Genomic DNA, 21,406 nt, shown 5'->3' with positions numbered 1-21,406 from the left:
TCTCCACTTGAGAGTTCCCTATCACAGTGATATAAAAATATCTAACATTTCAATATCTCATTTGATCTCAGTCATTCTAATAGAAATTAGTGAAGTTATCCTATTTAGAAGCAGCTACAACAAATTAAGTAGCTACTAGGATTTTTTATTTTCAGATTTTTTGCTTTAATACCATGTTCATATAATTTTAGAATAAAACAGAGACCTACGAGAAAGAGCACACACACACACACACACACACACACACACACACACACACACACACACACACACACACAAGATAGAACTGCTTGCCCAAGGTTTCGCAAGAAGACCAAGAACTTACAAGTGAGTCATTGAACTTTTCTAGGCTTCACTTTTCCCTTGAGCAAGTGGTGAGGATTATTCTTAGCACTTGTCATCTACTTAACAATAGAGAGAGAATTGAATTTGAGATTGGGAGATCTGGATTTTGAATCCCTTCTCTGCTGTTTACAACTATTAATATTATCCTTATGGGTTTGGACTAATTTTCTCACTTCTAGTTCTCAGTTTTCCTTATCTGGAGAATAAGAAGCTTAACTAGATTTTTTTCCTAAGGCTTCTTTTGACTATACACACTTTGAAAACTATCATGATTACATTTTTTTAAAAATTAATGTACAAATTGTTTATAATTTAATTCAATAAATGTTTTCCTGTTTTCAGATGAAAGGAATATCATTTCAGACATGAGCGTGGCCCTAGAATACAGAAATCTTCATAATTTCATCATTGTTTTCAACTTTGATTAGATCTTTATTGGTGCTACAATTTAAGCATTATACTGAGATTCTGGATTGTCCTAAAAAACAATAAAAGAAGGAAAGAAAAATAAAGAACTAGAAAAATAAGCTTTAAAAAAGATATAAGGAATTGAGGTTAGTTTCATCCTGAGAAGAGAAAGCTAAAAGAGGATAATTAAAATTGTAGCTATAGAAATCAGCACTTTTTCTCACTTTCCTTTAAGGACAAAATAAGAGATAATGGACTAGAACTTCAGCAGAAAAGATTTGGGATTTTATCTGCAGTAACTTTGGGACAACTGAAAAATGTGTTTACCTTGGTGAGTTCTTGAATCTGGAAATTTTTTTTAAAAATAGGTTTGACCCTCTATGATATCTTAATGTACAGATCTAAAATCTTTAATCTTCGATGTGTAAAAATGTCAAATAATTTTTGTGGTGAGAAATAATAGGTCTTTTCACTTCAATGGGATTATCTTCACTATTTTTTTTTTCGACCATCCTTTATTTTTTCTCCTTTATTGAAATATTACTCATTTGTTGTTTTATGAAATGAAAATACTTACATCATTGAACAACTGAAAAAATTCTGAAGTTTCTTATTTTAAGAAAATATTTAGAAGTAATGTTATAAAAAATATTGTTTTAAAAAATAATTCCCCTCTGACCCTAAGCAAATGATCAACAGATATCAATGGAATTTTGGTTGCTGTAGTCACAGTTGTCCATTCATTTCTCCCCATTTCTTACTTTTGTCTTTCATTTTTCCTAAGTTTGTTAAGGAAAACTTTTTTTTTTTTTTTTTTTTTTTTTTTTTTTTTTTTTTGCTGAGGTAATTAGGATTAAGTGACTTTGCCTAGGGTCATATAGAAGGAATACTATTTTTACAATTAATTATATTGCTGTAAAAATTCCCTGAAATTAGTTGATATCTTAACAGATGATGTAACAGAGAATAATAAAGTTGTGAATTGTCCTAAAAATAAAATTTCTCTGAAAACATAAAAATCCACTATTCTCCCTGCCACCACAACTTCCTAACCCCCTCACAGGCACCCTACCTCCCAAAAAAGAGGGAAAGGTAAATGACAGCTTATCAGAGTTATGGCCTGGAAGAAGCCATAAGAAAAAATATCTCACTACCATTGAACAAAAGGTATCACAACAATCCTAGCAAATAGACACCTATTAATTGCCCACAGAAACTTTACTTCACTAGCAATTCAGCACCTTTAGAAACAGAAAAGGTCAGGAATTTTCTGAAGAATACAAATCTTACACAACAGACTATGTGCTCAAGAGCGGTGGCCAACCCAATAGTGAATGCTTTTCATTGTACTTCGACTTTCGCCTGAATCTCTGGATTTTCTTAAGAACTTCAAACATCTTCACATGGGAGTATTATTGTGATACTCTTTAATAGTAGGCCCTTCGGGATCAACCTCACTGTGGCTGAGCCATAATAGAACACCCCAATCATTATAGTACAGTCAAGTCTAAAATTGTGGTGGAGAGAAAATCATTTTTGACCATGTGCATTAGAATAGTTTCTGCAGCTTTATGCCTCTGCCCTATCTTACTGAATTTCTCTCCAGTGCTTATTGCTGGGAATTTGCTCAATAGTTTTTCAGACTTGTTATGATGACCATTCAGGCAAAAATTTCCCATCCTAATTAGATTTGAAGTTATTCACTCATGCTAGAAAAACTGCACTGAAAAAGACTGAAATAGTGTCTGTTGTTTTATTATTCTGCTAAATCTGATGCAAAGAGTTTTGACATTTTTTGATCATTTGCAAAAATATCCAACCTTATTTTTTTTAATATAAAACATGAATCCCCAAATATTTTTTTCCATGCTCTTTATTCTTGGGTTAAAAATTTAAGAGAAATATTACATTCAAATTTTGCCTAATTTTTTTCTTTGGCAATACTTCAGGATAATGCATATCATGGAGAAGACAAGAGTTTATCGATATAGTTAATGTTTTTTTCTTCCTAATTTTATTTATTAATTCAGCAAACAATTCTTTATATTATGTAAAAAGAACATGTTTCTAATTGTTGGTTCAGATACAAAGACTAATAAAACACTGTTCATCCCTTCAAGAAGTTTAAAATAAAATAAATAATGACATATATCCAAATAAAACAACATAAATTAGAATTCTATATGAGTGAATAAAGTTAATAAAAATGCTATGAAATCTATAAGAGGAAGAGATAATTTTCTAGTTATGGAAATTAGAGAATGGGCATAATAAAGACTATATTTGAGTTGTGTCTTGAAAGATAAGGAGGGTGATAATAGGCAGAAGACATTATAGACATAGAGTGACTGTAAGTCAGGATGTGGGGATTAAAGAATATGGAATATTTTTCAGGAATTTCAAATATAGTAGTCTAGTATAATTGTATGGAGGCAATAGAAGTGTGAGTTAACGTTGAGAAGACAAGTTGGAATCAGATTATTATTATACAATAATGTCAGAATCAAAAATCCAGAGATCCCCACACCAATAAAAAATGCTTCAAGCAACTCAAAAGAAGCTGTTCAAGTACTAAGGAGTATAGTCAGTATCACACAAGATATGCCAACTAAATTTAAAAAATAAGAAAAAGATTTTGGAATAATATTGAAAGGAAAAAAATAATATAGGGTTACAACCGAGAATAATATTCTGCAAATCTGAGAATAACTCTATGGGAAATGGACATTTTAGTGTAATTAAATACTTTCAAATATTTCTAGTAGAGACTAAAGTTGAGTAGGATCTTTTACACAAGAAAAACACAAGAAAAAAAAAACAACTAGATATATAGGTTTACTTAATTAGAAGGGAGAGCTAAAGAGATATTTATTCATCCTCTCTCTAGACAGAAAAACTAGATAGAGATAAAAAATATAGATATACATTAAACTCCCACCCTCCTCTCTTTCTCTCATGGTGCCTATAAATTGGGGGATGGATGCACAAGTTGTGATATATTAATATAAAGTAATATTATTTGCACCATGATTAGAAAGATGATTGCAGAAAAATCTTGGGTGTGTAAACTAATGGCAAATGAAGTGAGCATAACCAGGAGAATGTTTTTTATATAGAGACAATACTATAAAGAAAAAATTACAAGTTTATAAAGACATACATTCTTAGATAGGGCTACTGTCTGTTTTTCATTTTTGCTTTACCATGATTATTTTGTTATAAGGCAATTGCAGAAGGTTAGCAATAATTTTTTGAGAGCTATTAAAACTTTTTTTTTTTTTAATGTAAAGAAGAGAACAGAAGAAATAACTAAAGGAAGCATAGACGTGCAGGATAGTTTTGAAAGTAAGGTGTGGAATTTATCTACTTTAACAAAAAACAGGTAATGTGAAGTGAACATTCATACTTTCACATGCAATCTTATTTTGCTATTCTGTGCATATGGAAATATTATTTTTTTAGTTTTTAAGTTTTAAATAAATAATTAAACAAAAATAATAACTTGAATGTCTTTTATCTAAGATTCTGATACATTATTCAGTGGCAAAACCTTCAGAATCAGAGGACTTAGATTTGAATCTTTGCCTTTCTATTTAGCACTTTTATGAATTTGGACAAATACTTAAACTTCTGCTCTTAATTTTCTCATATAAAAAATTTCAGTGATTATAATAGGTAATTTTCCACCTCCACTCTTGTTCAGTTTTCAGTCTTGTCTGATTCTTCATGGCCTCATTTAGGGTTTTCTTGGCACAGATACTGAAGCAGTTTTCAATTTCCTATTTCTGCCCATTGTATAGATGAGGAACTTAGACAAATAGTGTTTAAATGACTTGCTCACGGTCCCCCCATAGCTAGTGACTGAGGGCTGATTTGAACTCAGGAAGATGAGTATTCTTGATTCTACATGTAGGGCTTTATCTACTGTGCCACCTAGCTGCCCCAAAAATCTATGACTCCATAAATTTAGTACATATGATTTATGAAAATCATTAATAAAAAGTTGTATAGTGAATAGAATATCAGTCTCTAAGTCAGGAAGACCTGGATTCGAGGTCTACCTCTGGTATTTACTAGCTCTGTGATCAGCAAGTCATTTAACCTCTTAGTAACCCAAGAAAATTGTTTTGAGACTATCCCTGGTAGAACAGATAAAGAAGTGCTTTTGGTATATGGTATGACTTTTATTGGTGAAAAAGGATCTCCTCCTCAGTGGTTTTACTAGACAAATAAAAAACTTAGATCTGGGTCAAATGGAAAAACAACAACAATAATAACCTAATGTATTTCTTTGGCCTCCCACTCTCTAAAAACTGTAAGAAAAAAAGTAATGTTAGCTAATAGAAGCTAAGTAATAATTTTGTTTCCAGAATTTTTTCAAGAATCAAAACAAAACTAATCAGGCTATACTTTGCAGACTCCATTATTTGACTCTTTGAAAAGTGGAAAAATATTTTGCCCTTTTTTCAAATCCTTTGATACTATTCTTGTTTTGTTTTTGTTTTTTTACAATCTTTCAAAGGTCTCTCATAGTGGTTCAGCAATGATATCTGCCTGTTTTTTCTGAAACTTAGGACACAGTTTTATCCAGTCTTGTAATTTTCAACTCATTAAGGTCAAACTAGTTGGTTCTCTTTTGTCTTCTTATTTATCTTAGTCCTTCCAATCACAAGATCATTTTCTTTGGCTGAGAAAATGAAGAACTGAATCAGACTACCTTCTCATTGTCATCAACTATCATACTGAAGTAGCAATTATGTTTTGATCTGGGATTTTGGATACTTTTAGGAGGAAACATCCTTAATCAGGGAGGAATTTTTAGAAAAGACTAAGCTTAATGAGTTGCCTAAAAACACTTCAAAGTTAAATTACTTCTAGGATAATTTAGCAAGTATATGTAGAAGTAAGATCTTATAACTTTTTTTCTGATCATCCTTAATTCTAATATAGCTTTTTAAAAGAAACATCTTTTGAGTTGTTTTTTAGCTTCTTGCAGTCGACTCATTCTGATATCAATAGTTTCTAATAGTCTTGACATTTTTATTATTGAACCATTTTGTGACTTTGAATTCATGTTCTCTTACCTGTTCTTGGTTTCAATTTTTGCAAGGGTGTAGAGGGCTTGAATTCTGAAAAAGGTATATTTGAATCTAAGACAGCAGAGTACTTAAGACTACCTATTTAAGATGTGATAATGGTTCTATAAACATATGGTGATTTGATGGCTCTCCTCAGGATTGGTGCTTGCTCAATGTGTTATGATGACATAATCAGGGCAAGGATTGGAGAGGGAGGGGAAAGGGTCAACAGCTCTCTGCCACAGACTCTCTGCCAAAGACCAAACTTGGACTTTGACTGATCTTGACTGTGATTGATCCTGAGGGCCCTTCCAGAGAGCTAGCACAGATGTTACACAAGGGTCTTTGTGAAAATCTACATTGGTCAGTGAATTTTCCCTGCACCAGTATCATTCTTTTTAGAAAACTTTCATCATTAGAAATAGATTCTCTTTGTGTCTTCAGAATTTCACTGAGAATTTCCTATTTCTCTTAATCTTCTTTTATAGAAATTTAGTCTACAGAGTTCTTTTTAAATGCTTTGAAGTCTAGGCTTTCTAGATCTGGGGGTTTGTGATATATAGATCCTGTATTTCCTTTAGGTCTCTGTCACATTTTAAAGTGAATTTGTAACTTGCCTCTAAATTTCCCAACATTTCCACTCCAGCAACATGTTCCTAACTGCTAAATGAGAATCAAATACAGAATATAATTTTCTATCGTTGTTTAGCTATTAAAAAAATGTATTGATCAAGATCGAGTCAAGAAATTGTCATCTCTGCTTCATACAAGTACATACACACACACACACACACACACACACACACACACACACACACACACACACACACATACTCACTCTGAATGCCTGCCCAGAGGATCAGAATTTTCTGTTCCATCATTATTGTCTTGTGACTGTTACAAGTCAGTCAACTATAATTTAATAAAAATAAATAAAAAAGCCCCAATCCTTAAGAAGCTCATATTCTAATGGGGGAGACAATATGTAAGTATTGAGGCACATGAAAAATAGCTACCGAGTAAATAAAGGTAATGAAAGGAAATGGTAACAACATGTAAGGAACCAGGCATGATATCTACAGAAGGTGTTGAAGAAAGCCAAGAGAACCAAGGAACAGAAAGGGGTAGGGAATTCCAGATATGGGGAAGGGTCAGTTCAGAGGCACAGAGAAAGACTATTAAAGGTTATGTCTGAGGAATGTGTTGAGGGCAGTGAGATATAAAAAAGCTGGAAATATAGAAAAGAGTCAAGTTATGATGAGTTTTAAAAGGCGTATAGAAGATGTTATATTGGGGGCAGCTAGGTGGCGCAGTGGATAGAGCACCAGCCTTGAACTCAGGAGGACATGAATTCAAATGTGGTCTCAGACAGTTAACACTTCCTAGCTGTATGACTCTAGGCAAGTCACTTAACCCCAGCCTCAAAAAAAAAAAAAAAAAAAAAAAAAAAAAAAAAAAAAAAAAAAAAAAGATGTTATATTTGATCCCAGAGGTAAGTTAATGAGAATCACTGAGCAGGAGGTGACTTGATCATAAAAAAAAAAAAAAAAAAAAGTACATCACCAGCAGCTTAGTGGAGAATGGATTGGAGTGACCAAACCAGTTAGAAAGCTATTGTGATAGCCTAGAAGTGGGGCAATGAGAGCTTGAACTATTAATGTATATAACTTTCCCAGTTTCAAGCATTCCTCTGTTTTTATAAATTGTCTTATTTTCATTTTTGCATTGGTAACCATATGTATTCATAGGTATTCTCTGCTAGAGACCTAGCAGAGAAAAAAATGAGTGTCATGATGCTCCCAAGTTTGTGGAGCAGCTGGTATATCCCTAGGTTCTTCACTGGTCTTGTTCACCTTATTATTATAAAGAGTTCTCCACATATTCAATGAATATTTTTATCATTTTCCTTTAAAACTGAAAATTTTCGAGGCAGCTAGGTGGTGCAATGCATAGAGCACCTGAAGTCAGGAGGACCAGAGCTCAAATCTGACCTCAGAAACTTTAACACCTCCTAGCTATGTGACTCTGGGCAAGTCACTTAACCCCAACTGCCTTAGCAAAAACAAACAAACAAACAAAAACTGATATTTTGTGTTATAATTGTGCCTATAGTATAAGTCCATTGGGCTCTATGCCCAAGTGTGCAAAGTCAGTGATGTGTCTTAATAAGAATTTAAAGGTATTAGATTTAACTTCATGTTGTAATATCTGCAGCCACTGTTGGCTAATCATTGAAGTTGTCAGTCATTCAGCCTTAAGAGTTCAGAACAGCCTTAAGGTTCAGTTATTTTGTATGCTGAATTTTATGGGTTCTTTCATAACTACTATGTTGTGAAAAGTACATATTATTAAAATTAATGTATTATAAATAATTGTATGAAGAAAAGTGTATTTTCAGTTATCTCTAGCAAAAGATTGTAGTTTTTGGTGGTTATGGGAACTATTCCTTTATTTCCCCCTTCTAATGTGCTTTATTACTATAGATGGTAGCACCATTCTCCCGGTTACTCAGTCTCATCATCTCAATAACATCTTCAGTTTTTCATTCTCTCTTATTGTATCCAATACATCACCAAATATTATTTCTATTTTCACAGTACCAATAGTACAGTCAATCCTCATGTAAATGTTGATATAACTGTGTAGCTAAAGTGGAGAAAACAACTCTGTGTACCTAAAGTGGAGCAAATAGTTGTATCATGAGAATGGACTAAATTGAAGAACTAGAATATTCTTTGTGATTTTCTATTTATGGCATATTCTGATGATAAAGATGATAATCTTCTCTCTCTGACTCCACTGATTTTTATGAAAATGCTTTTCATCTTTGGTTTCTGGATTTTGTCCCCTAAGCATATCTTAATACTTTCTACCATCTCCTTTCTAACCTATTTTCCCCTTATTAGTATATTTCTTTTGAAGGATTTTATACATACATACACACACACACACACACACACACACACACACATATATATATATATATATATATATATATACACACATATATATATTTCAAAATCATGTTCTAATCATGAATCTTAGTCAATAGTCAATAAACATTTGTGAAGTACCTACTATATGCTAAGGACAGTATTAAATACCGACGATACAAAAAAGAGACAAAAGACAGCCTTTGCATTCAAGGAGTTTGTGAAACAAAACACATAAAGGAAGCTGAAATGCAGAGGGAGGAGAGTATAAAGGTAGAGGAGAACAAGGAGTACCAAAAAAATTCTATATCCAGATGGAAAAATGAGGCGCTTGCTCTGGGACTATTCCTTAAATCAAGGATCTGGGAAGGTCTTATCCCAGCAAATCTCAATCTTATGAGTGAAGTTGTTTGCCTTCTTCAAGTCAATTCAAGTTATCAAGTTTATGATCACTTAATAATTGACTAGAAATTATGGTAAACTTTTACTTTTACACCCTGACTTATTCAGCTCACCCCAGTTTGTACTGACAAAGATATCTTAAACAAAATTTAGGCATAGCACATGTCTAAAGCATTTTTAAAAAGAGTTTAATTCATTGAGTCCTCTGGAACATGAAGTAGTTTGTGGGAGTGATGATCAAGTATTTATTTCTCTCTCTGAATTGTGCTGCTAGCACAACTCACACAACTAGATCTCTTTAGTATCCAGGTCATAACTTATTTTCTGGTGGTAGGGATGTTCTCCAAAACGATTCAAGGATTTCAGATCTTTTGAACTTACAAGATAGACATCAGTGTTGGCAGCATAATCTCTCAGGATTACTGTTCACTTATTTGCTAGGAACACACACACACACACACACACACACACACACACACACACACACACTCATAGCAGAACAGAAGTAACCTGACATTCAATTTTAGACTCACATAGATTAACATATATTAACACTGATCTATCAATTAATAAATATTTATTAAGTGCCTAGTATGTGACAGGTACCGTGCTAGGTGGGGATAATACAAAAAGGGCCAAAAAGGCAGTTCCTGGCCTCAATGAACTCCACTCTAACCATACATGAATAACCTCTATAGTTGTAACTAGGGAGAATAAGGGAAATGATTTTTCTCTGTCTCCATTGAATATATCACGGGAGAGATGGAAAAGCCTCAAGTTATGTCTAAAATGAGTGTAAGGAAGAGAGAGATAAAGATATTATTTTTTCCTTTTAAAATCTAGTGGGTGAATGGTTCTTCTGTGCTTAGAAACCAGTAAACTTTGATGCAGCTTCTTAGTCCCAAGGAATAAGAGATCAACTGAGAGACAATGGATCAAACATGTCCTTCAGTAAGGGTCTCAGAACATAGTCCAACAGAGGTCTCTAGGAGGTAGATCCATCCTTATTTATCTTCCATGGGTTGCTACTTGTTATACTGGAAAATACTCATTATATCTAAGACAGAGAGAACAAGAGATAAGTTTATAATAGGTGAAACATATAGCATTTCACTTTCCTTGTCTCATTTGTCATACAGCAACTCTATGAGATTAGCACTACCTTTTGCAGTAAGGAATAGTAAATAACATTTATTTAGTTCTTGAAAATTTGCAAAGTTAATTACATTCATTTGCTCATGTAAGTAGCATACTAACCTTAAGAATCAGGCATAGCTGATGTTATTATTCCCATTTTAAAGATGCAGACTTGCTAATAATAACTTTGCTTATAACTATAAGAAGTAAGATTTGAACCTCTAGCTATTCTATCTCAAGTTCAATGTTACTTCCACTAAACTGCTCCCTTCAGAGATAAGGAGAAATAATAGAAGAATAAATGCAAGAATGATGAATTGATGTTAGAATGGAATTTAGGAAAAGAGGAATGATGCTCAGGCAAGCTCACCTAGGTCAGGAACTAAATTAGGTGCAATGCACATGCTGGAATAACACATTTTGGCTATAAATACAAGGTCCAGCCTACAAACTATTTACTTTATTGTTAACCTGTTTTCTTTGTTCTATTTGAGCTTGTAAATGATCGTGCAGGAGGGCACATATTTAGGCCAAAAATTATGATATAGCCTGTCTAAAATGGCTTAACAAGACTTGTGAAGATGAATAAGCTCACAAATATAAAGTCCATTGAGTTTCTAAGAAGACAGGCACACTATAAATATAAGGTGCTATTGCTATTATATTAGGTACATTAGCTTAATCGATTGTGTAATTGGTGAGAAATGTGAGTTAGAGAATATGTCTAACAATGAGGATTGCATTATGCAGTGTGTATAAATATCTACATATAATGCTGCATTAATGGAATTTCTTATATTTGATTTTTTTTTGAAACTAATGGGAGAGGAAAAATCCTATAAGCTTGTAAGTGCCTACTTCCAAAATGAAGTTGCAGAATGATACCACAGCTATGCATTATTAATTATTAAACAGCAAAACTAAAAATCATAGCTATGTAGCTTTCAAAAAAAATGTCTAAGTGGTATTTATGTGACTAATTTCTGCTGAAGTCTCCCTGTAATTGAACAGCTAGAAAATGTCCCTGTTTCTCTTTCCCAGTTACTTCATTGTCTTCACCTTTTCCATACCTTTGTTTCTTCTTCCTTTCACAGATCCCTTTTTCTTCTTTTCCCTTCTTTTATGTTACCTCTCATTTATTTTTCTTTCTTTTTTTTAGAATTTAGTTTATGCTTAAATTGCCACTTTGTACCATCTATAAATAAAACATACATAGAGGAAAAAATAAACGAGTAACCTTTACCAATTGACCCCAAAGACATTCAACAAGGATGGTTCCTCTATACATGATGCACTAGTCCACTGCTCCTATTTGGACTCAGAGGGAAAAATTCAACAATAAAAACCAACGATAAAAAACAACAAAACCCTGTTTCCCATATCTTCCTAATTATAATATTCTAAGCCACCTGAGTCACTATAGATACATAAGACTATATGAAAATATGTAACAGCTGAATTGTGTACCTTCATTTTTGGTTATATAGTGTACTTACTCTTCTATACCTTGTCCAGTCTTAAGTAACAGGGTCAGGAAGTTCTCCTATTAATAAAACATTCTCAACATGGCAACATCCTGTTTTTACTCAGGTGGAAGTACCAGTGATTTTTCCTTATCATTCATCCATAAGGTGATTATATGATGGGGCTTTCCTGTTTTGCAACCTGGAGAAAAAATATGTGTTAAGTTTGGGGTCTGAATAAGTATTTTATTCTATGTGTTCTTCTGTAGGTGTTAACAGATCCCATGAATGAAATACATGTTATAGTATATTTTGTTAGTTCTTGCCTCTAGAGAAACTTCATGTTGGGTTTAAAAAAAAAAAAAAGGATTTTCATGTTGGGTTAAAAAAAAAGGTGGAACTTTTTTCAACATGCAGGTTATCTTTCAAAGCCTTGATATGTTTGGCATCTGTGTCCTTCTGAAATTTTCTTATTACCTGATGAATGGGCAACATGCCATGCTAGCAGATGGGCATAAGGCATGCCAAAGAGTTAGGATGTGTATCATTTTGAGTATTAGCTTCCATAAGCCTGTGCACTTTTAAAGAGTTTTTAAATTTAGGCACCAACTAAGGAGTGGATCAGGCTATTTGGGGATCTGTAAAGATATTAGAAAGTCTTATATATTGCTGAGTGGAAGGAACCCCAAAGGAGTGAAAAGCAAACTGTGTTCCCATTCCCGATGCTGTGGGGCTGTTCACCCCCTTTTCAATATCATCTAGAGTTTTAGTATTGAAGGCTAGAGAATTCTCTTTGAAAACATCTAATAGTATACTGTCCTGGAGATGTGTCAGAGAAGAAGAATAAATCTCTCTTTTGGGCTTTTTAAAGCTCCTACTGCTCCTTGGAAAGTAGATAGCAAAACACTTAATTAATAAAAACAACTCCAAGAAGCAATGAGGCTAAAGGAAATTCTTATTATCCTACTGCTGAAGCAAAGTTAATAATAAAATACATTTGACAAAATTAAATTGTTAAAAATTAACATCTGAAATTCTGATCAGGTAGAAGAGTAGCAAAGCATTCTTAGCCTAGTTCTAAATAACTAAAGAGAAGAAGCTAGATCAATTTTCTAATAAACTAAAGCCTCAAATTTGGTTTAGAGTCTAAAACTATTCAGATCTCTTTTTTTTCCCAGGTTTTTTCAACTTATTGTTTCTTAATACCTTTGCATGTAGTAGGCTTCTGATTTATTACTTTTAGCTGTGGTCATCACATATTCATTACTTTCTAAATGCTGATTAATTGATTAATTGATTTGACTTGTGGTCAAATAAAATACCTTTCTTTTAAAAAATAAATTTTACACAAAGAAAATGCCCCTCATTTTTCAGTCTATTGTTTTTTAAGAATATAATTTAACTGATTTCAATCAAGTTGAATAAACATTTATTAAGTGTCTACTGTTTTCATAGTACTATGTTAGGCATCAAGGAATATGCAAAATTGAGACTAAATACTACACAGCTGTTATCTAGTAAGATGGTTACATATCTATAGATCATTGTAAAACACAATATGACATATGCTCATCAAAAATGGGAAGAAACAATGTCATTTTAGATCTGAGGGAGAAAATGTTGATGTGATATTCCCCTTCCAAACTTGCTCTCTGAGACTGGGTTTCTCAGGTGATGATTATGCTAGGAAAAAACTGTAGCTCAGGACCCAAACATTTTTGATAGTGAAAGGTGTTAGGAGTCTTACAGATGTTATGGGCCAGAACTTGAGACAAGGTTATGCACTTAGTTCACACCTTTAAAGGAGTTTACACCTTTAAAGGAGTTCACTCATTGGTTCACACATTAAACTTCACACCTTTAAGAGAGCATACTTTTAAGGAGCTCCCACAAGCCCAGGGAATACCCACAAGCCCATTGTCTGGGAAGATATAAGGAGCCAGGATTCAGTGGGGAGAGTCAGTCTGGATTGGGTCAAGGAGAGGACTTTCTGGTAGAACTTCAGGGAAGCTCGAGGAGATTCAGAGAGCCAGGATTTCAGTGGAGAGATTCGCAAGTCCAGGAGATTCACAAGTCTAAAGCAAAAGCCTGCTCATGGACTTCTGGGAAATTCACAACTAGGAATGATTTCTGGGAAATCCACAATCCCACACTCTTGGAGGCAGAGTCTGATTCCCACACTCTAGGAGATTCAGAGTCAAGATTTCATTCTCACTTTGACGTTCATGCTGGCTGGTGACATTCTGACAAGAGCTCTCAAGAGCCAAGAAGAGAGATAGGCCTCTACTAAAGCTAAGTAGGCTCCAGCAGGATTTTGAAAGACACAATAAACTATCTGGACTTTAACCCCTGGCTGCATTTTGGTGATTATTGAACTGAACTGAACTGAAAGGAAGGCTGCCTCCAGAAGCTCCCCAAGAAATCTCCCAGAGAACATCACAATTTAGAGAAACAGAACATGACATAAAGGACTCAATTAAGTCAAGGCAAAGGCATTTACTAATAGAACACAGTAAAAGCAAAGCAAAACAAATCAAAAAACTCATTCCCACAAATTTGGGACATACCGTAGTTTCTGACAATATATGAAGCCTCAGTAGAAAGAATGGAATCCAAAGAGTTAAAAGTGGAAAGACATATGCATAGTGAACACATATAGCAAAAGCATGTACTAGAGTGGAATGACTATGATACTGTAGGCCTACTGGGCTACTCACTTCATAGATCTAGATCTCACAGACTCCACAAGATTCTACTTCCCTACTTGCTGCCATATCTTTCTCTCTTAAACTCTTGTAGATGTATACTTCTTGGTCATAGTTATCACTGATTCCAGATGCAGAATCAGCTGGCACTCTGGCCTAGAATGATACAGCCTTGAATGGTTAGTCATAATCAGACCCCATGCCCTAGAACAACCATAAGTCTCTGTTCTGGAGTCTGTCATCTTCTGAGTAGAAGCACTTGGTTTACTTCTTAAGATTCATGGGGCATATGTCTCCTCAATGCCTTCTGAAAGAGACCCTAAAATAAAACTCCAAGGAATGCTATGGATAAACTTCGGAACTATCAGACTAAGGAAAAAATATTACAAGAAGCCAGGAAAAAAACAATTCAAACACCGAGGAGCCACAATAAAGATCGCTCAGAATCAAGCTACTTCCACATTAAAGGATAGAAGGGCTTGGAATCTGATATTCTGAAAGACAAAAGAACTTGGAATGCAGCCAAGAATAAACTAGCCTGCTAAGCTGAGCATTTTCTTCCAGGGAAGAAGATGGACATTTAATGAAATTTAGTGAATTCCATTTGTTTCTAATAAAAATACCAGAGCTAAACAAAAAAATCTGACCTCCAACTATACAACTCAAGAGAAGCAGAAAAAGGTAATAAAAAAAAAAAAAAAAAAAAAAACAACTCTTGAGAACTGTATTTCTGTTACAGACATACATAAAGAGTGCATGTATAATTTGATTTTACTGCTACAATAAAAAAAAAGGAAGTAGAAGTGGAAAAGGTATAGTATCAGAAAAAGGGAAAAGGGGAGATAAAAAGAGGGAAACTACATCCCACAAAGAGGCAAAGGAAACCTATCATATCTGAGGGAATTTAGGGAGGGGGAGGAACATCGTGTGAATCTTACTCTCATCAGATTTGGCTCAAAGAGAAAATAATTGACATGTTTGCTTTACAGAGAAAGTTATCTCACCTCATTAAAAAGTGGGAGAGGGAAAGGGAAAAGGAAAAGAGTAATAAGGGAAAGGTATAAGAAATGGGAAGGGACTCAAAGGGGGTGGGAGGGATTCTAAAAAGGGAGAGCTATGTGAGGTAAATGATGCCCACAAGTTTAAAACTGAGGAGCGTGTTAAGAGGGGGGGTAAGAAAAAGAAAAGCATAATCTGGGGATAATAAAATGGCAGGAAATACAGAATTAGTCATTTTAACCATAAATGTGAATGGGATGAACTCTCCCATAAAGGAGAGATGGATAGCAGACTGGATCAATAGCCAGAACCCTACAATATGTTACTTACAGGAAACACATTTAAAGCTAGGAGATACATATAGAGTAAAGACATTTCATATTATTCTTTTAGAAAGTTAATTAGATAAAATCACAGTAAATGATGTTAATTATTTTAGACTTCTTAAGTTTAAAAATTAAAAAAAAGCTAAATTGATATAGCACCAATAAAATCTAGACAAGAATTATTAAAGTGTAAATTTAATAATAGACAGATACCCTATGAATTGTAGAAAGCTAAGCGAACCTAACATAATAGAGCTTTTGTTTGACACTTCGGTGGTCTTTTTTTTTCTAACTATTTAGTCCCCTCAGGAAATCACAATAAGAAAAAGTGAATGGAAGGACTCATTAAATGTGCCCAAATCACTTGCACAATCTGGACATTATGTTATCATAGGTCATTTTCTTTGAGGTAGTAGAAAGTTCTATGAATCCATTGGGAGATTTACTTAATATAAAGTATTATGATAACATAATGAATATTCAATTAAATTACTCCCCTCCCAAATTTATAGAATTAGAAAACAAAATAATAAAAAATTTCATCTGGAAGAACAGAAAGTCAAGAATATCAAAAGAAATGTAAAAAAAAAAAGTAAAGAAAGAAACTTACTAGTACCAGATGTTAAACTACATTATAAGGTTGTAATTATAAAAACTGTCAGGTGCTGACTAAGAAATAGAAAGATAGATTAGTAGAAGAGAGTAGATATACAATTTATAGAAGTAAATAATAAATTAATTAATTAATTCAAGGAAATAAATGAATAAATAAACCAAGCATTTGACAAATGCAAAGACAAGGTTTGAAGATAAAAATCTATTATTTGGTAAAAAATTGGTGGGAAATTTGGAAAGCAGTCCAGCAGAAATTGGACATAGACCAAAATCTTAGACTATTCACCAAGATCAAAATGGATTCATGTCCTAGACAGAGATGCTAAAAGAAAAATTTCAAGAACATGGATTATATTAGCTATTAGACATGAGTAGGTGAACAATTTATGAATTAACAAGAGACAGAAAGTAGTGTGTGGTACAAAATGGATAATTTTGATTACAGTAAAGTAAAATGATTTTGTACTAATAAAGCAAACATAGTCAAGATAACAAGGAAAGTGGAAAATGGAGGAGGTGGAAATGTTGGAATTCATAGATAGATTCTCAGATATATATAAAGAACTTTGTCAAATCTATAAGAATGTAAGTCATGCTCAAATTAATATATCAATAGGCAGTTTTTAGATGAAGAAATCAAAACTATTTATAGCCATATGGAAAAAAAAATTGTTCTAAGTCATTATTGATTAAAGGAATACAAACCTTGAGATATTTTACATCTATCATACGGGTTAAAATGAATGAAGGGTTAAGCAACAGATTTTAGAGGGGATGTGGAAAAAAATTAGGACACTAATTTACTATTGTTGTAACTGTGAATTGAGCCAATCATTCTGGAGAGCAATCTGGAATTATGTCCAAAGAGTTATTAAGCTGCTATACCCTTTGACTCAGTAACACTGCTCTTATGTCTGTTTCTCAAGATGATTAGGAAAAAGGGGATAAAAAAACTGTGTTCCAAAATAGTTATCACCACTCTCTTTCTGGTGGCAAAGAATTGTAAATTGTGGCAAGGCTGTTAATTAGGAATGATTGAATAAGTTGTGGTAAATGTCTGTGATGGGATGCTATTGTGCTTTGAGAAATGATGAACTTGATTTGCTTGATAATCTTAGAAAAGCGTGAATTAAACTGCACAAAATAATGAAGAGTAAAATGAGCAGAACCAAGAAAATGTTGTGTATAATAGCAACAATATTGTTTTTAAAATAATTTTGAGTGACTAAGTCATTTTGACTATTATAAATATTTAACTAACTATAAAGAACATATGAAGGGAGATATCTGCATCCAGAGGAAGAATTGATAAATAGAAGTATGTATAGAATTTATACACACATATTTGTTTCTAATAGTAGTCATTTCTAGGATGAGGGAGTGGAGAGGAAGAAAAGAAAGGGGAAAAAGAAAGTTATATGACTTTTTATATATTTAAAAGGAATAGGAAGCTGTATATAACAGATTTGCAATTTTGTATACAATCATCTTTTTTCTATTCTACATTATGGAAATGCTTCAAGTTCAATATAAAATATATTTTAAAAAGGAATTGTGGTATATCATAGTTTTTCTTTCAGATGTTATTATTCCAATATCTTTTAAAATTTTCATGTATCAAATTCTATCCCTGTATGTTTTTAATCCAAGATCAATACAGCATAAAATATTATATAAGAAATATTTTATTCTGATTCTATTTTCTAAATAAATTAAAATAATACAGTACATATTTCATCATACATGAGATTCAAAGTAGTGTGGCTCACAATATCTTTCTTGTCATTGTCTTTTCTAGAGTCAAAAGTAAATTGCTCTGATAGCTACACATTTTTCTTAGGAACAAAAAAGTTGATATTATTTTAATAATCACTTATATAATTTATAGAAATTTAGAGAATATGTTACATATACTATTTCATTTGACACACATAACAACCCTGAGACTGTTTAATGGAATAATTTTCCATTTCTCCCATAGCTGTCTGCTGATCTATCTCACAGATGAAAGATACTTTAAAAATAGGCATTATTAAATAGAATTCCAAAATGAATACTAACCAGTTTACTCCATGTATAAAGAAAACATATCATATTTTGAAGTCAAGAGACAGGTTTGGCAAAAATATTAGAAATTCAAACAAGAAATGAACTTAATGATCTTTAAAACTAACAAATTCTTGAACCCCAAAGTTCCTACTCCAAATTCCCAATCTATAGCTATATAGAGAAGTGAATGTTCTAGACTAGGAAAATGGTTCATAGAATCCAGACAAAATCATGAGATCAGTTTTCCATCTTTATGCAGTGATCAGTAAATAGGACAGATCAGTCATGGAATGGGCCATTATTATTTCTACCCTCTTCTTTCTTATTCTGTCTAATGAGTTCCCTGACTTCTTTTAAATTATAGCTGAAACACCATCTTCTATAGGAAAGCGTTTCCAATCCCTCTTAATTCTATTGCCTATCCTTTTACAATTAATTTCTAATTTATCCTACATAGAAAAGTTTTTACACAATTGTTCACGTCTCCTGCATTGGATCATGGGCTCCTTGAGAACAGAATTTGTTTTTTGCCTCTTTTTGTATTTCCAGTACTTGGCACAATGATGGAAACATAGTGTGAATTTGATAAATATTGATAAATTAATTGACTTGTTTTGCTCCCTAAAACAACTATAATGCTCACAAATCATAAAAAACACACTAAAAGGAAAATTACTGGAAAACAATGACACACATCAGAAATGATGCTTGAAGGGATCTAGAGATTAATCTTTTCAACATATTCCTATTGTTTTCATTTTGTTACTACTTTGTCTACTTTATTTAAGACTTTTGAGGACTTGTTTGAGCAAAAAGAGAAAAAAAGGGGAAGATTAAGTGGACTTGTTTCAGATGATGACAAATGAAAGGAAAACCAATAAGCCAGTTTAGTTCTGCTATATATACCTATGAATTGAATCGTGTATGCTGGCCTTGTATGGAATGAATTGATGCCAAGAGACTCCATTTATGGACTGAAAGCAAGATAAAGATTTCTTAGAAGCATGTGGGAGAATAAGAGTGTCCTGCATTTTTGGTGCTTGGATCCTGATGAACAAAAACTATCTATCCTTCAATAAATCTTGCTGGGTTACCCAAGTTTTGTGTTTGAGCTGTCCTTCACATTTCTAGTATGTTAGAAAATTTACCCCATAAATATTTTTCTACTTAAAGAGATTTAGCCTATAGATGTAAATGATGGCTGGGGAGCTTGATTAATTTTTCAATGTCTCTACTAACCCTCCAAGACTTAATAAACCTGACACTCTAATTAAAGTATTTTTGTAGCAAATTGACTACAGGGTGAATGAAGGCTGGCTTTAGTAATGGGATACTTCTATTTGCTTGATTTTCAGTTTACATTTGTTTTCAATCTTATGATTCCCTGGCCTTTAAATCCTATAATTATCTGTTGTCAGCAAAATAGGGGGCTGACAGGAAAGACTACTCATCTTTCCAGTGTCCCCCAAAATAATTTTCCAGAATCTAATATAGAAGTAAACCGTGCCAATATTTCCCCCCACTTTACAGATAAGGAAATTAAAGCTTAGACAAATTAGTTGATTGCATAAGGACACAGCACCTATTTAAAATTTTGTAGAGATAATTCAAGGTGGGTTCTTCTGATTAGAAGCCCAATATTAATTCCATTATACAGTGGGTTTTGTTAGTTTTATTCAAGGCCATCAAAGTAGGATCAAAGATATGAAATCACTATCTTTTCTCTTAAAATTCTAATTGTTTTGACATTTTTACCAATGCTTTTGAGAGCACTGAATATCTAAAAGCTAATATATGACATGCCATCTTTTTTCTCTATAGTAAATTTATTTGTTTTTAATATATATTGTTATATGAATCATGTTGAGAGAGAAAAATCAGAACAAAAGGGGAAAACCATGGGAAAGATTAAAAAAAAGAAGTGACTATAGTATGTGTTGATTTACATTCAGTCTCCATAGTTCTTTTTCAGGGTACAGATGACATTTCCTATCCAAAGTCTATTGGGATTGCTTTGAATCATTGAAATACTGAGAACCAAGTCTTTCATAGTTGATCATCACGCATTATTGTTGTTATTGTACAAATGTATTCCTGGTTCTGCTTGTTTAGCTCAGCATCAGTTCCTGTAAATCATTCCAGGCCTTTCTAAAATCAGCTTGTGCATCATAATTTTTATCCAACAATAATATTCCATTACTTTTCATGTACTACAACTTTTTTTAGCCATTTCCCAAATGATGGGCATCTCATCACTTTCCAATTTTTTGCTATCACCAAAAGAGCTGCTACAAACATTTTTTGTCTATCAGTCCTTTAACCTTCTTTATGATTTCCTTGAGTTATAAACCCAATAATGCACTGACATGCCCTTTTTAAACAAAAACATTTTGACTCAATAGAGTTTCTTTAAGTTCTTACTATCTGAAAGCTACCATGGCTTATGCTAAAGAAAGAATAAAGGAAGAAAATGGCACAAAGAGTTCTCAAAGAATTTACACTCTTATAAGGAGAATGTTACATGTATTAAAATGACTGCAATACAGAAGATAATGTGATATGGGTAAAGGAGAGGTCAAATAAACTTGCCAGGAGAAATATTAGAAAAGAAAAATCACTTTTAGTAGGAGAGGAAAGAAGGATTCTGGAAGGTTTTAGGGCAGAAATGGTACCTGAGTTGGTCTTGAGGGAGAAATTCAAAATTTCTAGGTATGAATAGAGAGAGAGAAAGCAAAGGGACTGGGGAATGTGGGATAAGAACGAAGGGTCAAAATTATCAAATCTGGCTATAAAATAGTATATATCAAGAAGAAACAATGTTATATAACTCTAGAAAGAAAAAAATAAATTTTGGAAGATCTTCATTGATAAGATAGGGTGTTTATATTTTATTTACAAGGTAAGTCATTTAACTCATGAGGCAACACTGTAAGACAGAGCAGACAG

This window comes from Sminthopsis crassicaudata, chromosome 3 (assembly GCF_048593235.1).
Source record: "Sminthopsis crassicaudata isolate SCR6 chromosome 3, ASM4859323v1, whole genome shotgun sequence".
NCBI lineage: Eukaryota > Metazoa > Chordata > Mammalia > Dasyuromorphia > Dasyuridae > Sminthopsis > Sminthopsis crassicaudata.
Note: the sequence above shows the minus strand (reverse complement) of the source record.